Source organism: Pongo pygmaeus, chromosome 2 (assembly GCF_028885625.2).
Source record: "Pongo pygmaeus isolate AG05252 chromosome 2, NHGRI_mPonPyg2-v2.0_pri, whole genome shotgun sequence".
NCBI classification, from domain to species: Eukaryota; Metazoa; Chordata; class Mammalia; order Primates; family Hominidae; genus Pongo; species Pongo pygmaeus.
Genome location: NC_085930.1, coordinates 204,001,966 through 204,018,562, shown reverse-complemented (window position 1 = coordinate 204,018,562; position 16,597 = coordinate 204,001,966). Strand labels below are relative to the sequence as shown.

Below are 16,597 nucleotides of genomic sequence, written 5' to 3'. Positions count from 1 at the left end.
GTCAATAAAGGGTACTTTTTTCAGCAGGTTCCCATTGTAGCAACTAACAGTTGATCCTACCTGGGAGACAGTGTAGAGCTCACTTCAGAATTGTCCTCAGCCAAGAGTAGAGAGAGGACGTTGGGGGTATTTGTCCACCACTCCCATCAGTCACAGGTGTGGGTTTCTGCTGGGTGGGAGGGACATGGACTCTTCGGCATGCAAGTTCAGCTTGCACCCGTGAAAAGCCAAGGGGACACGGGCAGTGGGCCAAGGGGGCTGCTCCCCTTTTACGTCCCTCCTCCTTTCCCCACCACCACTTTTTAGTTTACCCAAATGACCCACTCATCAGGGTTCAATGCCATCTCTTCCCAAAAGCTTTTCTAACCTTTCATCAGAACCAATGACTCTTTCCTTTGGTTTCCACAGACAATCAGAGTACAACTGTGAGAAAAATCCTTTAGGTTTTGCCCTTCACTCTGCTTAAGAGTGAAAGTCTTAATTGACAACTGGGCAGAATGGTGTTGGCTCGGCCAGGCGTGGTGGCTCATGCCTGTAATCCCAGCACTTTGGGAGGCTGAGGCAGGCAGATCACGAGGTCAGGAGGTCACAAGATCAGGCAGATCACAAGGTCAGGAGATCGAGACCATCCTGGCCAACACGATGAAACCCTGTCTCTACTAACAATACAAAAAATTAGCTGGGCGTGGTAGCACGCGCCTGTAGTCCCAGCTACTCGGGAGGCTGAGGCAGGAGAATGGTGTGAACCTGCGAGGCAGAGGTTGCAGCGAGCCTAGATCGCACCACTTCACTCCAGCCTGGGCAACAGAGTAAGACTCTGTCTCAAAAAAAAAAAGAAAGAAAGAATGGTGTTGGCGCTCGTTCTCATTCCTTGATTTATTTCCTTTCTGCTTTGCATGAGGTGGTGTCTGTGACCTGTGTACTCATAGCAAGTCTTTGAACCCATCAACATTAGAAATTAGAAAATACCTCTCAAAAAGTAGCATTGATTCTGTTGCCTAAATATGTTCTTATTGCAAAAATAAAAATGTAAACGATGTCATCTGAAGCAGTGCATGGTTATTGCTTTTAAAATAGTAAGTCTTATTTGCATAAAGAGATTATATCTACGGTCACATAAAAGTAAGAATGAATACCTAAATCCAAACTGCTCCTTCAAGTTACCTGGAACTGTGATATTTGCATACACCGAACCATCTACTCTTGTTCTGAAGAGGAGAGAATGAAAACTAAAGGAAACAAAGAATCAAAGAAGCCCTGAACCCACGGTGAGTGGAACCCTGAAGTGACCGGAGGACAGACTGGCATGTGGCAACCTTATTCTGTTCCTTCAAAGCAGCTACTGAATGTTGCGGTGAGCCCGGGAAGAGGACTGTCCTGCCTGCAGTCCTACAGAGGTAAGAGCTGTGCTTAACAAGTTAAAAAGCTGGGGCTTCTACCAAGCCACAAAAGAAGGTGGAGACTGTGTGTGTAGATCTGCATCAAATAGACGCGTGTCTAACCTGGGGCTGCCGCGCTTAGAACCTGGGGCTGCTGCTTAGAAATCAATCATCTACAGGGGGTGGGGCCTGAGGAGCGCGGGCTTCCCCTGCTTAGAAATCAATCATCCACAAGGGGTGGGGCCTGAGGAGCGCGGCTCTCACTCGTTACTTTAGAAATCAATCATCTACAAGGGGTGGGGCCTGAGGAGGGCGGGCTTCCCCTGCTTAGAAATCAATCATCCACAAGGGGTGGGGCCTGAGGAGCGCGGCTCTCACTTGTTACTTTAGAAATCAATCATCTACAAGGGGTGGGGCCTGAGGAGGGCGGGCTTCCTCTACTTAGAAATCAATCGTCCACAGCGGGTGGGGCCTGAGGAGCGCGGCTCTCACATGTTACTTGCGTTTTACCCAGCAAGTGAGGAGTCCAGAAGGCTGACTCGGTCTCTAAAATGAGGCAGAACCTGTGGCGACCACAGCCACCCAACAGGAAAAGAGGCGGCAGAGGCTGGGTGAGCACAGGACTGAGAATTCATGGCGAAAGTTCTTGAATTTAAGGGAGAGGTTAGACCATTTAATTGGCCAAACAGGCCCAACTCTAAGAGCCGACCTGCAAGAAGCCAGCCCGGCAGCTTCTCCCATCACCACTCCCAGCTGCAGGTGGGCTGCCTGCTGTCCTTACCTCCCAGACAAGGGGGATCATGTCCTCCTTGGGGTCACCGTGGACCAGTGCACACTTCTGTGGCCTGTTTTGCTCGCTGCACTTACCTACTGTGACACCACTATTGCCGACACAGCCACCTCCGTGCGGGGGGTTCCTGGGGCAGACGCCTTGTTATCTTCATCTTAGGATAGCCAGTTCCCAACACAGTGCCTGCTGCAAATTATCAGTAATAACAATAAGTCTTTGTCACGTGATGAGTTACCTTTCGGTCTCTCTGCAGTCTCTTTCCTCCCAGTGCCCCTTGGCTGCCCCGAAGCCCTGACCCCTGACCTCCTGCCCCTTCTGTCTCCAGGGCCGTTAACTCCCCTGCTGGTCCCTATCCATGGAGCCCATTGACAGATGAGTTTGGTTCTGGACCTGAGGAGGACAGTTACAGACACAGATATCTTTTAAGGTGAGGAGTGGGTATCGGATATCTGAAAGAGACAAAGCCTACCAAAACCAACCTTATCTTCCCACCAATCTACCCACTAAGGGAGAGAAACTAGAATATTTTTGCCGGAGAATTATATAATAGAGACTCACATCTACCCTCCTTCCTTCACTCAAAAGCCCTGCCCATCCCTCAGCACACATCTCAAAGAGGAACTGCCCCATGAAGCATTCCTGATCCCCAGCCAGGTGTGATGGTCTGTCCTGCGAGCCCCCAACAAGGTGCCTTTTCTATGGCACTCACAATTTACTGCCTTCTACTGGATTATCAATGACCAGACTACAGGTCCTGGTGGGCAGAGGCTGGGTCTGATTCACTGTGGTCCCACCTCACCCCAACTCTAGTCCCACCCCAGGCCCTGACCAAGACGGGAGGTAAGCGGACTAAATTGGGTTGCATAGGCTAAAAGGAAAGATAGCCAAGAGCATAATGTGGGTCAGATGAATTTCAGTTTAACTTTCCCAGAAGTTAAACTTCCCACTCATCAAGGTTCAATGCCTTCTCCTCCCAAAAGCTGACCTTTCGTCAGAACCCATGACTCTTTCCTTTGGTTTCCGCAGTTAGAGTACAACTGTTGGAAAAATCCTTTAGGTTTTGCCCTTCAGTCCGCTTAAGAGTGAAAGTCTTCATTGACAACTGGGCAGAACGGTGTTGGCTCTGAGCCAGCCTCTGAGTTCTGAGGCTGAGGGAGCTGCTATCCACCTGGCCCAGGACCTCCCCTCCTGGGCTCTTGGCAAGGCCCCAGCTGACTCTCCCTGTCCTCTCCTAGCCCTACCACAACATTCCTGGGTGCAACATCCCACTCACAAGGAGGATTCTTCTAGTGTTTATGAAGGCAGGGCTGGGCAAGACCCGAGAAGCGAGGAGCTAACAGACAGCTCTCCCCCAAGGCTGGTATCCCCTCCTGCAGCATGGCTGCCAACTAGCCCCCCCAGCCTCGGCTGCAACAACCCCACCGATGGGGAGCTAACGGCACTGCTCTTAGACAGTGGCGTCTGTGGGGCACTTTCCTTAGACCCACATCCTCCCTCCCAGCCCAGTTCCACCTCTTTGGGCTGCACAGAGCGAATCTGCTTCCTTCCCCAGGTAGCCCCCTTCGGATATCTGGGACAGCTCTCGTGTCCCGTTGTGTCTTTCTCCAGTGTACACGTCCTAGGCTCTCACACTGTTTTTCACTTTGTCCCAGCAAGGCTATTGTTTTTAAGTGCTCTTGAGAGAACCTTCTCTCCAAGGTGAAATAGAAATGAGCAGTCATGTTAGCTCGGACCCGACCCCTCGTTGCATCTCAGCAAGAGCAAATACTTTCACATCTCTCCAGTGGTGCAGAAATAATTGGCAAGAGTGGCATTCACACACACACTTGCTCAAATTATGCCAATAAAAGGAAGTTGCGAAAGTGTGAAGACAGCGTAAAGTTTCTGGTTTCGTAGAAAAACAGAGGGTTAGCCCCCAATTCAAATTTTTTTTCTTTGATCTATGTTTAAAGAAAGCCCTGAGAGGATGAACAGAGGTTGATTAATCGGTTCAAATATACAATTAGATCAAAGAAATAAGACCTAGTGTTGGATAGATCAGCAGGATGACTATAGTTTACAATAATCTATTGTACATTCCGAAATAGTTAGTTAGATAGGAATAATTTGAATGATTATAGCATAAAGAAAAGGCAAATATTTAAGGTGGTGGATATCCGAATCACCCAGATTTGATGTTTACACACTATGTGAATATACCAAATTATCAAAGGTACCCCAAAAATATGTATACCTATTATGCATCAATTTTTTTTTTTTATTTCAATAGCTTTAGGGGTACAAGTGGTTTTTGGTTCCATGGATGAATTGTATAATTGTGAAGGCTGAGATTTCAGTGCACCCATCACCTGAGTAGTGTACACTGTACCCAATATGTAGGGTTTTTGTTTTGTTTTGTGGTTTGTTTTTGTTGTTGTTGTTGTGTTTGTTTGTTTGTTTGAGATGGAGTGCAATGTTGTTGCCCAGGCTGGAGTGCAATGGCACAATGTCGGCTCACTGCAACCTCCACCTCCCAGGGTCAAGCGATTCTCCTCCTTAGCCTCCTGAGTAGCTGGGATTACAGGCGCCTGCCACCATGCCCAACTAATTTTTTGTATTTTTAGTAGAGACGGGATTTCACTATGTTGGCCAGGCTGGTCTCGAGCTCCTGACCTCAGGTGATCCAACCACCTCGGCATCCCAAAATGCTGGGATTACAGGCTTGAGCCACTGCGCCCGGCCCCAATATGTAGGTTTTTATCCCTCACCTCCCTCCCTTCCCGCATCTGAGTCTCCAAAATTCATTATACCACTCTGTGTGTCTGTGTGTACCCATAGCTTAGCTTAGCTCTCACTGATAAGTGAGAACACATGGTATTTGGTTTTCCATTCCTGAGTTACTTCACTTAGGATATTGTGGCCTCCAGGTCCATCCCAGTTGCTGCAAAAGATGTTATTTCTTGTTTTTATGGCTAAGTAGTATTCCATGGTGTATATGTGATATATTATGCATCAATTTTTTTAAAAAAATAATAAAGAAACCTAAGCGTGCAGTGTAAGAACTCTGAGAGCCAATCGCTCAATGGAAACTTTTCTTTGAGACCTTGGAGCAGGATTTGCAGGACCAAAGTGTGGGCCAATGAGGTGACAGACTGTCTCAAGAGAAAGAAGGGGAAATTGATGGTAGGAAAATTCATGATGAATTCCTGAAGAGGCTTTGTTTCAGTGAAGCATTTCTTAATTTTATTTTCCAGAATCTTCCCTTCAGAGAATACTAGAAAGTGTTCAGTATGTTAAGCCCTTAAAAATAAATTCTGGCCGGGCGCAGTGGCTCACGCATGTAATCCCAGCACTTGGGGAGGCCGAGGTGGGTGGATCACAAGGTCAGGAGATCAAGACCATCCTGGCTAACACGGTGAAACCCCGTCTCTACTGGGCGCCTGTAGTCCCAGCTACTCGGGAGGCTGACGCGGGAGAATGTCGTGAACCCGGGAGGCGGAGCTTGCAATGAGCCGAGATCGCGCCATTGCACTCCAGCCTGGGATACAGAGCGAGACTCCATCTCCAAAAAAAAAAAAAACATTCTACAGAAATTCACTAGAATCTCTCCTTCCTTCCTTTCTTCCAACTTTTCCTCCTTTCTTCTTCCCTCCGTTCCTCTTTCCTTCCTTTTCCCTCGCCTTATTCCTAAATGGATTTGAAATAACAAACGCCTCCATGGTCTTGCGGTCCTGCACTTTAATAACACTGAATTGCGTACTGCTTCATATGAGTGGGCCAGTGTCTGGAGTCCAAAATCTTTTCTGTTCTAAGAAATCTAGGCCAAAGCTGAACCTTCAGTAATGAGATCTAACCTATAATCAAATTAAATAGCACAGCATTAGATCAATTTCAGCCCCATACATCCACTGCTATTGGCTTCTATTCAATGTTTTAAATTGGTACAAAAGCCTTACTGAAAGGGAAGCTTATATAGGCATATCATATAGAGGATGTTTCCTTAATCATCTTTTTAATGAAAAAAAAACTAAGCAAAAAGAAAACAAAATTAAGATCTAAGAGGCTTCATGATATCATCCCAAACCCAGCCAGTGATACTTTTTGAAAGGGCAACAAAGAACTGGCGATAACATCTTTATTTTTGTTTGCTTCTAAGCCTAGAGGCACGTAAAAGATGAGAACATACACTTAGATCATGCCAACTTAGAGAAGACTTTCTAGTTTTGAAAATAGCATTTCTTCCTGTCCTTCCCAAACAGAGTAGCACTGGAACGCTCCCCATCTTCGTCCTATACTCTTTGACATCACCTCAAAGAGGAAGTCAATTTTACTACATGATTAAGACTCAAGCGAAGCATAATTCATTCAAGCAACTCACCACATATGTCAAAAATATAAATCCAGGGCCGGGCGTGGTGGCTCATGCCTGTAATCCCAGCACTTTGGGAGGCTGAGGCCGGTGGATCACTTGAGGTCAGGAGTTCGAGACCAGCCTGGCCAACATGGTGAAACCCCGACTCTACTAAAAATACAAAAATTAGCCAGGCGTGGTGGCACACACCTGTAATCCCAGCTACTCAGGAGGCTGAGACAGGAGAATCGCCTGAACCCAGGAGGTGGAGATTGCAGTGAGCCAAGATGGCACCATTGCACTCCAGCCTGGGCAACATGGCGAGACTCTGTCTCAAAAATAAAAATAAAATAAAATAAAATAAATCCAGGCCTCTCAGGAAAAGATGAAAAATCGGAGGGTCAAGGAAGACTGCATGGGCAACACGTTAACTTTCTCCCATGTTCTTTCCTGAGAAGCCAAGATGCTCTGGCCTATGGTCCAACTCCTACCCCCACAGCCCAGAGGAGTCTCCCCTCCTCTAAAGTGGGTCTTAGAAACAGGTCCTTCCTGGCCGGGCTTGGTGGGTCACGCCTGTAATCCCAGCACTTTGGGAGGCTGAAGCAGTCAGATCACCTGAGGTCAAGAGTTCTAGACCAGCCTGCCTAACATGGTGAAACCCCATCTCTACTAAAAAATACAAAAAAAATTCACTGGGTGTGGTGGCACCTACCTGTAATCCCAGCTACTTGGGAGACTGAGACAGCAGAATCACATGAACCCAGGAAGCACAGGTTGCAGTGGGCAGAGATCACGCCACTGCACTCCAGCCTGGGCGGCAGAGTGAGATGCCATCTCAAATAAATAAATAAATAAAATATTTATCATGAATGATATCCCAAGGGGCCTGTGAAGATGCTGATGGTGTGTGGTCTGGCTTCCTTCTTTTTTTTTTTTTTTTTTTGAGATGGAGTCTCGCTTTGTCACCCTAGCTGCAGTGCAGTGGCTCGATCTCGGCTCCCTGCAACCTCTACCTCCCAGGTTCAAGTGATTCTCGTGCCTCAGCCTCCCGAGTAGCTAGGATTACTGGTGCACACCACCACTCCTGGCTAATTTTTGTATTTTTAGTAGAGACAGGGTTTCACTATGTTGGCCCAGCTGGTCTCGAACTCCTGACCTCAGGTGATCCACCCGCCTTGGCCTCCCAAAGTGCTGGGATTATAGGCGTGAGCCACCACACCCGGCTGGTCCTGTTTTCATATGCATTCAAATTCATTGATTTGCCACAAGAATGCTGTCAGGTAGGTGCTGTGATCAACCCCACTGTAAGGGTAAGAAATAGGGGGCACAGAGAGAAGTAGAAGGAAGGATTCCAGCTCAGAAGCTTTGGAGCTCAGGCTTTGGAGCTCAGGCTCCTAACTGCTGTACCTAGATGGCCTCTCCATAAGAGACGGCCTTGGAGAAAGCAGAGTGAAGCAGCCATTAGAATGCTCTTTGCAAGTATCTGAGAACCACGTTCAAATACCAGCACCTCAGTTTCCTTCCTTAGAGGGCCCCTGAAAATGTGCGCCTGACCACTTTGCCAGGCAGGATAGTGCACAACGGTGCTGCTTGAACAGCAGTCAGAGTGTCACAGCTTGGAGTGGTGCAAAAGCCGGGGGACAAAGAATTGTGGAGCCTTGCGCCAAAGCCACACTGGGAACATCACACCCAGAGCTGTCCCCATTCCCCCAGATCTCCTGAAAAGTGAAGGGAGCTGGTATAAATAACAGTGTCCATTCCCATCCATTATCAGGCCCTGCTTGCAGCCTCTGGGAACTCTTGATTCACATTTTCCAAATGCTGGGATTCTTAGGGCCTTAGTTAAGGAAGGCAATGCCAGTCCAGGGGTCTATATCATCCTTGTGGGCAAAAGAATGACCCCACTTTATAGGGCTGGCATGGTTAATTATCTGGGCGTGTGAGCCCCCTCAAACTTGTTAAAGAGATTCACAGTATATAAGGCATATTTATAAAAACCATGTAATTTGATGCTCTAAAGCAACCCTGTGAATGAGCTTAGGATAGATTATGTATATTATGCTCATTTTGTAAATGAGGACACCAAGATTCAGAGAAATAAAATGGCTTGACCAAAAGTCACCCAGCTATTAAATATCAAAGGAACTAAAAATCCTGCTTTTCTGTCTTCAGATCCTGAACTCTCCTCTCTACACCATCGCATCTCAGTGGAACCATGAGCCTCAAGACCTGAGTTCAAGTTCGTCCTCTGCCACTTACTAATGTGATCTCGGCAAGTCACGTATTCTCCCTGGAGCTCATTTTCCACATCTGTAAAGTGGGGATTAAAAACTCTGTGTCCCACCTGATTAATTCTCTATGACTTGGGAGTCTTCTGGCCAAGCTCCCTCTGAAAACGTCACCAGACCAAAGATACATGGAGTAGTTGGCCTCCTTTATAGGAGGCTGTCCCGCTGGGAGATGGGAGAAAGAGGGGTACAGTGCCACCTTGGTGAGGTGGGACAGGAACCGGCTGGGCTGTCTGGCTGACTTATGTGCCGAAGCAGCTCTGCTGGAGTCCTCAGCAATCTTGCCACTCCTTCCAACTCAATTTGTCTGGTTGACATCTAAGTTCTCTTTTAGCCCTAAAAGTCTCTGAATCTAGATCTTAGAAGCCGGTTCCCTCCACGACTGTCGCCAATTCACTTTATCTCTGTAAATGCCATTTCCCTTTCTGCAAAAGCCAAATCACACTCCTTTCTCACCTGCTGCAGATGCTGCTCTGCGTTTTAATTGACAGTCACTCTAACCTGCCGATCTCCTTGAAAGGTGCCTGCCTTATTCAATCACTCAGTTGTAATGAGGTCATTGCTGGAACTGGCAACTCCCACAGCCTCAGGATTCCAGCAAAGCACACACCAGACTTTCCACAAAACTGCTGAAGCCTTGAGTGCCCTAGGGCTGAGTGCCACCTGGCTGATGTCAACCCCCACCCCCCAGCAGCCTCCCTGAGATGTTTCAATTACAGCTGGGCTTGCTGGCAACTCCTGAAGTTCTCCCCCACAGACAGGACTCAGGCTCCCAGCTACTCCTCCTTACATATCACATTTTTATGGACAGTGCCGGCAGAAGAATAGGAAGAAGATTGGGGTTCATGAAATGCCACCACTGGTCTAGCCTTTTTTTTAGCCTATTGGAACTGGGGAAACATGGAAAGTTCTCAAAATGTGCACTCTGGATCCCTGGGATTCCCAAGAGGACCCTGTGGTGGGGGTTCCATGAGGTCAAACTTTTCATAATGAGATGAAGGTGTTATTTGCCTTTTCTCCCTATGCTGACGTTTGTAATAATGGTGCGTAAGCAGCAGGGAGTAAAACTGCTGTCCCCTCAGCACAGATCAAGATAGTGACACTACACGGTACTGACAGCTGTCGTATTCTCCACCACCACACACTCATGGCAAAAAATAAATTATTTAAAAAGCCACACATAAGCTTGTCTATGATGAAAGAGTAGCAGTTATTAACGTTATGAAATCTCAACCCTTGCGTAACACCTTGTTTTAACATTCTGTGTGGACTGGTAAGTACCACTAGAAGTACCGCTCTGCCACACATCGATGTACAATGATTGTCTCAAGGAAAAATGACTTGTGTGACTGCTTCAGTTAAGTGAACTAATCACTTTTTTTTCAGAAGATACATTTTTACTTAAGAGAAACGACTGCCAGACAAATTAAGGATATTCAGATTGGGGTTTTGGCAGATGTTTTCTCAAAAATGGATCTCCTGAGACTGTTTCTTCAAGGAAAACAGCTGATGGTATTTGTTGCCAATAATAAAATCCGAGCTTTCCAGTGAGAATCAGAATTTTGGAAAACTTGTGTTTACCACTGTGAGCTTGACAGCTTCTCAATAATACTTAAGGAGTTTTCCAATGATATTCCAATGGTAATACTAATGAATTGTGCTATCTAAATATTGGATAGTAAAAATGCCAACATTTAGAAAATGTATACCACACAGTGAACCAATATTTTTCAAATGATCAACATCTAATGTTAGGCAACCATGTGCAAGCAAAAGACACGTTCAAAGTACAGGAGAAATGGATGGATTTTAATGTGAGATAGTACAAGAAGTTTATTGATATGGTTTCAGATTCCATATTGTAATAAATCTTTAAGAAACTATCACTTCTTGAGTTTGGGTATAGAATCCAAAAAAAAAAAAAAAAAAAACCACCTGGCCAGGCGAGGTGGCTCACACCTGTAATCCCAGCACTTTGGGAGACTGAGGCAAGTGGATCACTTGAGGTCAGGAGTTTGAGACCAGCCTGGCCAACAGGGTGAAACACCATCTCTACTAAAAATACAAAAATTAGCTGGAAATCACTTGACCAGGAGGCAGAGGTTGCAGTGAGCCAAGATCACGCCACTGCACTCCAGCCTGGGCAACACAGCGAGACTCCATCTCAAAAAAAAAAAAAAAAAACACACAAAAAAACCATAATTGTTGAGAAGAATATTAAAATACTCCTCTCCTTTTCAACTGCATGTCTATATAAGGCCAGATTTTTCTCACACACTTTGGCCAAAACAACATGGCACAACTGATTGGATGCAGGAACAGCGATGAGTCACTGGCTTAATCTATTGATTCAAGCATTAAAGAGATTTGCAAAGATATAAAACTATGTCACTCTTATAAGTAATTGTTTCTTGTTTTAGGAAATATGATTACTTTTTAGTTAAAATGTGTTATTTATATTGACATGTAATGAGTTTATTATTGCTATTTTTAAATGAATTAGTAAGTTAACATTTGTTAAATTTCTGTGTTTTAATTTATATAGTAAATACAGACAGATATAAGTCACACAAACAAAATATCTTTGGGGTTTTCTGTAATGTTTTTTTTTTTTTTTTGACGGAGTGTTGCTCTGTCGCCCAGGCTGGAATGCAGTGGTGCGATCTCGGCTTACTGCAACCTCGGCCTCCTAGGTTCAAGCGATTCTCCTGCCTCAGCCTCCTGAGCACCTGGGACTACAGGCACGTGCCACCACACCCAGCTAATTTTTTGTATTTTAGTAGAGATGGGGTTTCACTGTGTTAGCCAGGATGGTCTCCATCTCCTGACCTCATGATCCGCCCACCTCGTCAGTAATTTTTTATCGCGTAAAAGAATCCTAAGACCAAATAGTTTGAGAACTGCTAAATGGTGATATTCTGTAGTTTTAGGATTGTGGGTCCAGCTACTGTGGGAAGACTGGCTGTGGTCCAAGATAGGAGGGGAGCCTTCTGCTACTGGTTGGCAAGAGCTACTGAAGCCTGGAACTAAGGCAGCGGCAATGGCATGGCCAGGGGGTGTAATGTGAGTTCATCATTAAAATCGGGGTCACTATGTCATATTTTGGTTTGGTTGCAGTGCTGAACCTTATGCAACCCTGGCCCTGGAATAGGCATGGTCTCCTCTGAAGGGAGTGGTTATATCCAACACCAGCCATTTGAGAACCAGATGGATGCTTTGACAAGAAGCAGAAATGAAGCGGGGAAGCAGGGAGAGGAGCTTGCTCCAGCTGTTCTGGGTAAAGACCTGTTCTGGGCACACACTCAACTTGGCAAGTGCCAAGATAGTACCCGCCATAGGGATGCCAGGGGGAGTTCAGGTGAGGCAGGCCCTTCAGGCTTCAAAGGGAAAGGTGCTGAATGCCAGGTATCCTGGGTCACAGTACACCCTGTGTTGGTCTCCCTTCACTTATCACCGAGTCTCCAGTGGGACAAATCCAGTCAGGTTTTCCAGCCTCATCTGTGCTAGAGGAAACTAAAGGAAGAAGCATGCATGCATGCAGGAGAAATCACAGGCCCCTACCGAAGTTATTATAAATTATTTATGAGATGGGAGCAATGGTTAGGGAGAAATTCTCAAGTAAAAGGGAAATCAGGTGAATCAGAGAAACAGCTTCTCCATCCAGTGACAACTAGACCTTGTTTACAAAAGGCAGAATTTTCCTTAGGAGGTGAGAGAATTAAGAGATATTTTGGAAGAAAGAATAAATAAATAGAATGAATTGAATAGAGCAGGTGAGGGATTCCAAAACTTATAGGACATCTCCTTCGAGCTTGAGGTGCCTCTTAGACATTCCAGGTGGAGCTGCCCAAAAGACAGAAGGTTGCATATGTCTGAAGCTCGGGAGGTCTGGAGTGGAGGTGTTGGCTTGAGGATCATTAACCTACAGAGGTCAGCAGTTCTCAGGCCTCAGAGCAATTCAGAGTCACCTATGGAGGATTATTAAAAGGAAGATGGCTGTCCCAGACCAAGTGAATCAAAATCTCCAGGAGTGATTCTGATACACACCACCACGGGTTCTCTGAAGGCAGAGGAGATGCTGAGAGCTTCCAGAAAAAAAGGAGAAAGAATGAGTTCCAAATGCAACCACAAAGCCAAAAGCATCTTGCTCCTGAGCACCAGAAGGCTGTCAGGAAAGAATGTGCTTAATTAAATTCTAATGGGCTGGCAGACTCCAGCACATGGAATACATCAACTGCTCGTCTTCAGACAGTGCAAGAGTCCTCTGCTAATATCTGAAGCCTTAAATGTAGCCACTTAAGCTCACCATATATCAGGCATCACTAGGGATCCCAGAAGCTGCACATGGGCCTGACCATAAAACAGTCAGGGGGAGAACCAGAGGGCCATGGGGAGCAACCCTCAGCCTTCCCTAGATACAGCTGTGTAAAGTAGGCCCTTTCTTCTAGCAACAATCCTTTTCCCTGCAGCTGGACTGAATAGAATGAACATTTCTGAAACATAGCCAGGGCACAGACTGTTCTCTTGGAAACTCCAAGCTGTCTTTTCTAGCAAAGGAGTGAAAAGGTGAGTAAAACATTTTTCATTTATTAAAAAGCTTCTATTGACCACACACAATAAGCTAGATATCCAGACCAGGGTTTCAAACCTTTCTTTTTTGTTTTGTTTTGCCTGGAGAAAGGCAAAGGCCTTTATTTCTTCCTGTCTCCCCGTGGGAAGACTCCACCCTGGGGTCCGCTGGCCCACCACCCCTGGGTGCTCAGTTTCTGCCAACATCGGCCAGCAAGTCCTTGTGGTACCCCTGGGGCAGCCTGTAGTAGATTCGGGTCCTGTCTACAGCCCTGGCTCCCAGCAGTGCTGTCCTCTCAGAGGCATAGTTGCCCCCAGCTGGGCTGTGCTCCACTGTGACAGTAGCCCCAGGAGAGGATGCCAGCAGCCTGGCAACAGCTCCAGCCGTGCTGTGGCCCCGTGGCCTGGCCTGCATCTGGAAGCTGAGCCCCTGGCACAGCTCTAGCATATCTGTGAGCAGCTGTTCCCTGTAGCCACTGCCCAGTGCCTCCTGAGTCCAGCCTGGTGCCACGGTCACATGGCGGAAGACCTCAGCCACAGCTGTAAGCAGCTGTCTGCCAGCCAAGTGACCAGGGACTGAAAAACTCCCGTGGGAGATTTTGGCCCCCATCCACACAGGCCGATGCAAGAGGCCAAGGCTGGAGAGGCATGCCAGCAAGGCCAGGGACGGCCGGAGGGCTGCGGGCTCCACTATTTGCAAATGGACGCTCCAGTGTCCGGGATGTGTGGCCAGCTGCTGCAGGCAGGACTCCAGCCTCAGGATGTTGCCACTTGGAGCACAAACAGTGGGCACGGGGTTCTCAGCCACAGTTCCCTCGAGGCCATTGTTCAGCAGGATCATGCCTTCTGTGTCTGGGAGGGTGACCCCGTTGCTGTACCCCTGGGGCAGCATCGAGAAGACCATCACCCTCGAACAGCTGGAGAAGAGGGATCAGGCTGCCTCCCATGTAGTATATTTGTTTCCATGTGGCATTCACTGTGGGGCGCCAAATCGCCAAGGTGAGGTGGCTGCCATTCATGGAACACCTTCTGTAGGCCACAGCTCTACAGCCATCCTCTCTAAGCCTCACGGCACCCTGCCAAGTAGAGGCCAGCTGCTTGTACTGCAACAGGAAAGGCTCAAAGATGTCATAGTAGACGTGGTGGACAGCAGTGTTATCCTGGACGTAGGGCAGATCCTCTGCCTCATGGGGTCCGAGGCAGCCTGCCATAGCGTCAGGCTGTACCTCTCAGATTGGCTCAGCAGCCGGCTGGAGTGGGGCTGGGCGGCCCGCACCGTGGAAGACTGCACAGGGAAGGTGACCCTCTGGAGCACCACTCCCACCAGCTCATGCATCTTCTCCACCATGGCTTGGGTGTACATCCTGTTTGGGAACATGGGCACGTAGAGGGCGGTCCAGCCTGGAGACAGGGTGGCCTTGGGATACTTCTCCTGGACCAGGGCCAGGAACTGTGTGTCACTGACCTCAGCTGAGATGGGCATGTCGGGGCCCTTTGAGATGTCAGCGTTGATCCACATGGGCCACCGGACTTTGCCCCACTCTGTCAGCGACCAAGGAGGTCCAGGAAGGGGCCCACGGCCTTGATGTTCTTGAAGTCCAGTTTGATGCCCTTCTGGGAAGAGCCCAGCACACTATCCAGCCACTGCTCCAGTGCGTTGTCATCGTAGATAGGTGGAGGGTGTGCCACGATGGGAGCTCCTGTCTCGTCAGCTGTGCCGAGCCCTTCGACATTGACATCAGCCTCCAGGACTGTGATGTTGCTGTTCAGGGCAGCTGTCGTGGCTTTCTTGCTGTTGGCTGCGTGGTACCAGGTGACCTCCAGGGCATCTCGGCAGCTGATCTGGCCCAGGCTCAGCAGGTAATCCAGCATGTCGGCCTCGGGGCTGCAGGCCTCCAGCTCACAGCCTGGCTGACGCAGGGTGATGGCAAGGACTATCATGGCAATGACCACTACAGAAACACAGGTAGTGCCAGCAAACCCCCACCTGACCTGACTCTTCGATAACTGCTCCCTGCAGGCCATGGCGACGCTCTCTGGGGAACGCCCCCAACTCCGCATGACCCACAGTCCCCAAGGTTCCCTGCAAGCTGGGATCCCGTGGGAGGCAGGAGGACCCAGCACCACCTCATTCTCCACCAGTCAAACCTTTTAAGTGTCATTATTTTGTTCCCTTTGTGGAATCTTTCTTTCAGACAACATTGCCTGCTTGAGTGCATTAATTAATAACTTGTTTACCCATATGCTAATGAATCAGTGACATGAAAACATGTAAACTCCAGGCCAGCCCTGCCTAACCCACAGTGAGTACTTAATACATGTTCGCTGCAGTGGATTCAGCCCAATGTCAGCATACTAAATGGATGTGTTTTGCACCAAAAGCAAAGTAAACATTAGCCCTACAGTTTTATTATAGTTAAGAGTTTTTGGGGGGTCAGGCATGGTAGCTCACACCTGTAATACCAACACTTTGGGAGGCCAAGGCAGGTGGATCACTTGAGATCAGGAGTTCAAGACCAGTGGCTAACATGATGAAACCCAGCCTGTACTAAAAATACAAAAATTAGCTGGGTGTGGCGGCGCACGCCTATAGTCCCAGCTACTCAGGAGGCTGAGGCAGGAGAACCGCTTGAACCTGGGAGGTGGAGGTTGCAGTGAGCCCAGATCACACCACTGCACTTCAGCCTGGGCAATAGAGTGAGACTTCATCTCAAAAATAAAAAAATAAAGAGTTTTTGGAATAGTTCAAGGACTTGCTTATAGCACCGTGGAGTACTAGAGTTCCAGGTAACCTAGGATGAGAAGCACTTATGTGTACTTTGTCCCCCAGAACTGAACACTGAGAAGATATAAAATCCTCCTTCCCATGGGAACATGCAGAAATTCCCAGAAAGACATCTCAGCAGCATCTGGGAGAATGAGGAGATGCCTGTTTGGGGTGGATTATATGGGCGCCTTAATTGGGCTTCTGGACCAGAGATGAGACAGTGTCAGTACAAAGACATATTCTGGAGCCTGTGTAGTTCTATCTGGCTGTGGGCAAGTCAGGCTAACCTTTTAGTCAAGGGATCCCCAAGTGTGGTCCAGAGACCACATGCATCAGCATCATCCAGAGAACATGTTTAAACACTGATGCTTAGGCCCCGCCCCAGACTACTGAACCAGAATCTCAGAGGACAGCCCATAATCTGCATTTTTAAATAAGCTCCCCATGATGCAGGGGATCCTGGTGCCTCTCACC

General features: G+C 47.7%; 2 long non-coding RNA genes and 1 pseudogene across 2 annotated transcripts in view; 1 reads left to right on the top strand and 2 right to left on the bottom strand.

Moving 5' to 3' along the window:
- Positions 1–2,355, bottom strand: part of LOC129034222 (uncharacterized) — an 88,814-nt gene extending 86,459 nt beyond the window's left edge. Inside the window, exons 1-3 of the long non-coding RNA XR_008501778.1 lie at positions 2,247–2,355; positions 1,137–1,208; positions 61–166 (exon numbers count right to left, since the gene is read on the bottom strand). This is a non-coding gene — a long non-coding RNA (uncharacterized LOC129034222). The remainder of the gene's footprint in view (positions 1–60; positions 167–1,136; positions 1,209–2,246) is intronic.
- LOC134739213 (uncharacterized) lies at positions 2,322–8,830 on the top strand. The gene is made up of 2 exons (XR_010125807.1): positions 2,322–2,596; positions 8,672–8,830. It is a non-coding gene; the product is annotated as an uncharacterized LOC134739213 (long non-coding RNA).
- A 4,716-nt stretch (positions 8,831–13,546) lies between these two features.
- LOC129034221 (protein FAM151A-like) lies at positions 13,547–15,381 on the bottom strand (annotated as a pseudogene).
- Between the last annotated feature and the right edge of the window lie 1,216 nt (positions 15,382–16,597).